We start from the raw sequence: 5369 nt of genomic DNA on the forward strand, positions 1-5369 counted from the left end.
TTTTAAAAATTTAGTCTTTGGGGTGCCTGGCTGGCTCAGTCAGTGGAGCATGCAACTCTTGATCTTGGGGTTGTAAGCTCGAGCTCCACGTTGGATGTAGAGATTCCTTAAAAAATAAATTTTTTTTTAATTTAGCTTTTAATGCTAGAGTCCCCATTTCTACGGCTCCTGCAGCCCTTTCAGGGGGATATGTAGATAAATAGCAAAACAGGATAGTTTATGATTAAAGGCCCAAATGCCTGGTACAGAATGTCCCCACCACAGGAGGTCAGAGAGTAGGGGGCAGTTGGACTTGAGCAGGCAGACTTTAACTCTTAATAACAAACAGATGCAAAGTGAGTGCTGAAATCTGAAATTCTACAGCTAAGCCATACAGTTGACTCTCAAGCAACATGGGAGTCAGGGGCACCAACCTCCCACGCACAGTTGAAAATCCATGCATAACTTTTAACTCCCCCAAAACTTAACTACTAATAGCCTACTGTTGACCGGAAGCCTTACAGACAACATACACAGTCTGTTCACACATATTCTGTATTACATGTATTGGATACGGTATTCTTACAATAAATAAAGTAAGCCAGAGAAAAGAAAATGTGAAGAAAATCCTAAGAGAAAATATGTATACAGTACCGTACTGTGTCTACTGAAAAAAAAAACCATGTATAAATGGACCCACGCTGTTCAAACCCATGTTGTTCAAGCACCAACTGTCTTGGTGTTTTTCCCCTCCCCCTCCACCAGGGTATACTTCTAGAGCTTGTCATCGAGGTCTTCCTAGCACAACTAGACATCTCCTAGTCCCCTCCCTGCTCTAACACTTACCGCCGGGGGCTTCTCTCCCCCGATCCACTGGACACTGGGGTGACGCCATCGCTTCCAACCAGGTGGCCCCGGCTTTCCTTGTCGAGGCTGCCCAGAGTGGAAGGGTCATGTTGGGAGGGGTTGGCTCATAAAGCTGTACATGACTGCATGGGTCGATCTCTGATAACATCCCAACGGCAAACAAAAATGACTTGGGATGATCAACATTTTGCACCGATCAGGGAGAACTGGCTGTTCTCTTATGCCAGCTCATGTGTTCCATTAGAAGTGGATTAAATTATTCAGACACTGAAATCTTCTGGGTGACATTTGCATTTGGAACTCACCATTACAGCTGGGGCGTGAGTCCACAATCTGCGACCTGTGCTGTGAGTCAGCCAGGCGCATCCCCAACAGCAGGGGGCCCGACAGGACTGGCCACAGCAGCCTGGGGTTTGCTCTTGTTTCCCCAGCCTTGAGAACAATTACGGCACAAAACTTTGTTTCTAAATTGTAGCTTTTTACACTTTTTCCTTGGTGACTCGGGGGATGAAGCCATCGATTCATTTATTATATTTATTGAGTGCCTGGTGAATAGCATGTGTTCTAGAATCAATTGCCTACATTCAAATCCCATCTGTGCACATCCTGAGCTTTGGGACACTGAGCAAGTTACGTAGCATCTCTAAACCTTAATTGCTTCATCTGTAAAGGGAGAGTCATCAAAATATCCTCCTATAGGGCTGCTGAGAGGATCGTTCTAGGTTTGGTTCCTCAAAGCAGATTGTGAGACAGAAGTCAGCAAGCAGAGCTTCTTGAGGGAGTCCTTTTCAGAGCAACACCAGTGAAAGGGAGAGCAGGAAGCAGGAGTGGGCAGAGGGAGAAGCTGAGCTCTGAGGCAATCCCAAGGAAAGCAGCTTCCACCCCAGGGAGTGCTCTGCAGAGGGGAGAGCTCTTTAGCCCTACCCTAAGTTGGACCAAAAGGCAGGGCCCTTGTGGCCCTCAGGAGATCAGCCCCTGGATGAAGGGTGCTCCTGCACGGTGATGTTGGACGAGGCAGTTTTCCCCGGCTAAGCCAGTCCCCCAAGGACAAATGAGATTGATCTTCCTGTAGCGTTCCCAGCAACTGGGAGAATAAGTTCCTCATTCCTGAAAGGGGATCACAGCCTCCCCAACAAAGATGAGATAATCTGCACAAAGCCCATCACACAATAACTGGCCTTCAGTAAATACTTGGTTGATGGCAGCCAGTACAATTACTGTTGTTTTGTAGCTGTTATTTGCCAGGCACTCTGCCCGAGGCTGGGACACAGTAGCTATCAAGATTCTGCACCTGCCCTTAAGAAACTCAATCCATAAGCTAACCAGACCATCAAACAAGCAATTGCAGGGCAGTGCAATTGGGATGGGGTGGCACAGGATTTGTATCAGAGCATGTAGAAGGGACACGGGACCCCGACGGGGAGGGTGAAGGAGCGTGAGGCCAAAGGGGGTCCCTGGAGATGAAGTGGAGTCAGCCAGACAAAGGGAGTTGCAGGTGCTGGAGGTGGGGAAGAAGGTGGAAGAAGCAGTGTGTGCAGACGAGAGAAGTGTGTGCATGATACAGCTCAGCAGGGTCAGCATGGAGTGTGCACCAGGAGAGGGGAGACAGGGTTTTGGGTCTACCAAGCCAAGGAGTGTGGACTTGAATATAGAGAGGACAAGGGGAGCCATGAGATGGTCCAAGGTCCAAGGTATGGTCCATTCGTGTTTGAACAAGGTCACTCTGGCTACCATGTGGGCAAGGGATTGGACATGGACAAAATTAGAGGCCATTGCCTGGGTCTAGATGAGAGGTTAGAGTGACCCGGGCCACGCTGGTGATACTGAAGAAAAAATGCACACAGTCAAGGAATACTGAGGCAGCGGAATCCATAAGCTTGGTGATATGACTGGGTGGTAAGAGAGAAAGAGGAACCCAGGGTCATGCTTAAGCTTCTGATCTGGGCAAACTCCAGAAGGCCTGGTGTCTTAATCCATTCAGGCTGCTATCATAGAATACCAGGGACAGGGTGGCTTGTAAACAACAGAAATTTATTTTTCATTGTTCTGGTGGCTGGGAAGTCCAAGATCAAGGCACCAGCAGAGTTGGTGTCTGGTGAGAGCCTGCTTCCTGGTTCACAGACAGCCACCTTCTTGTTGGGTCCTCTTGTGCTGACAGAAGAGGCAGGGAGCTCTCTGGGGTATCTTTTATAAGGGTACGACCCCCCGTACGCGAGGGTTCCACCCTCATGACCTAATCACTTCCCAAACGCCCACCTCCAAATAGTATCACATGGGGGAATAGGTTTCAACATATGATTGTGGGAGGACACAAACATTCAGTCCATAGCACCTGGGAAATTAATGTCCTAAGACCCAAAGGAAAAAAAAAACCCACCACAGACAGACAAGCTCCCTGTTATTTGGAATGACTCAAAGGAGCTTCTTTCAGCCAGCTCTCCATGACTTATGGCTCCATTTTAGCCAAACCCCCTCGAAGCCCCTGATGGGGTACAAGTCTCAGAAACAGCTAAATTAATCCCAGAGAAAACTGTTTCCTCTCTCCTTCTGCCTAGGAAAAAAAAAAAAAAAAAGCCAGTAAAGAATGTTCTTAGTGTTTGAACTATAGCTGTAGTGGAAAACAAATCGAGCAAAGGAAAGAGATAAAAATTCACTTTGGATTCAACCTTCAATAAATATCAATATTTATTGAATATGAACTCTGAGCCCAGCCCTGTGCTAAGAGCTTCAGATAGAAGAGTAAAGTCGACACTGACCAGTGAACTTGAGGGTCCAGCTCCTTCAGTAGTAATATTTCTTATGGTAAATTGGGGCACTGGCATTTGGGTTTATACATTAGTCTCTTGTGTGTTTGGTGAGCTGAGTCAATCCCTGGGGCTTACCCACCTATGCGTTTTCATAAAACTGAGTTTTTGGATTTCAAAGCTGACAAGCAGACCCATGAAAATGGGAAACATTCCACTGGAAATGAATGATCAGGAGGCCATTCTTGCATTTGTTCGAAAAGGAGTAACTTGAGGCAGGAAGAGAGGTTCCAGGATATTCTCTGAATTTGAGTTGAAAAATTAGGTCCAGTATTAACCCAAAGTGTTAAAAAACAAAACTCAACCGAGTAAATCGAAGATCTAATTGGCTTTATTAAAAGATTCGTGAATCAGGCAACATCCCATCTAGCAAATAGATGCTCTGAGGAGTTGTACAAAATGGAAGGTTTTTATAAGGAGGGTGGGGCAAGAAAGGAGGAGAAGGAGGAGGAGGAAGAGGAAGAAGAAGAAGAAGAAGAGGAAGAGGAGGAGGAAGAGAAGAGGAAGAGGAGGAGGGGGAGGAGGAGAAGAGGAGGAGGAGAAGGAGGAAGAAAAAAAGGATTGTTTCAGGCAAGATCATCCTCCCTTAGGAGGAAGGGCAGGGGTTCTTATTTTGCAGATAACCTCATCTTCCTTTGGGGGATAGAGAAGGCCCAAGTGACAGATTACCTCTTCGTGCTTATCAGAAAATTCCTGATTGACAGGTTTAGACATATTTCTGGGGGAGGCTGAAACTGAAATTAGATTAGGTATTAAACCCTGGTTTGGTGACTTGGCCTGGCCCAAGTAACACCATTTTGGACCTGTTGTTTTCTTTTTAATGAAAGCAACTTCCCAAAATATTTCTGGGGAAGGGAATGAGTCTGCCTGCCTAAGAATCTGAAATGGAACCTCCTCCAAATTCTCCCTCTGGGGGCACATGCTCTTCCTGGGAACTGCTTGGTTTAGGTTACAAGTACAACCACCACTGAATCAACGAAACAATTTTTCATGATTGGACTTGGTCCCTAACTCCTAAATGAAGGTCAAGATTTAAGATAGCAAGAAACAATCTCTACCATAAAAAAGATCCAAACCCAAAAGAAGGTGATTTGTCTTTAAAGTTGTTCACTGCAATGGTAGTTTGTATATTTGAGACGCATAAAACCACGGCTGATGCAATCTTTTTTTAGGCTTCAGGAGAAGGCAGGTGAGTTTCTATTTGCACTTGGATTTTCTCCCTGGCTTTGTTATGGTGTCAGATCCACATTCCGGAGCTCCTCGGGCCCTTGAAAAAAGTGATTAAAACGTACTTGAGGGACGCCGGTGTCCCTGAGTATCAGTGTATATGGGAGCAAAGGAGGGAGGGGGGGCGAGACTCTAGTTTAAAAACCCACGACTTTAAAGGCTCACGATGACTTTGTTTTTATAGGAAGGAGCTGTAGCAGGCACCTCGCGCGCCGAGTCCCAGGCCAGGGAACACCCACTCGGCTCCAAGCAGACGGAGGGCGTCTGAAAACCGAAACCGGCCCAGCGCACACCGACGACGCCCCGGAGGCTGCCCGCCCCGCCGGCCAGTCTCCGCTCGGGAACACCCGCCGGGCCGGCGGGGCGACGGAGGAAGGAGGAAGGAGCGGTGGGGGAGGGGCGGCCGGCCGAGGCCCCGCCCCCGCCCCGCCCCGCCCCGATTATAGCCGATGACTCAGGGCGGAGCTCCGCATCCAAGCCGTTCGCCGCCAA

Source organism: Phoca vitulina, unplaced genomic scaffold (genome assembly GCF_004348235.1).
Source record: "Phoca vitulina isolate PV1807 unplaced genomic scaffold, GSC_HSeal_1.0 scaffold28, whole genome shotgun sequence".
NCBI classification, from domain to species: Eukaryota; Metazoa; Chordata; class Mammalia; order Carnivora; family Phocidae; genus Phoca; species Phoca vitulina.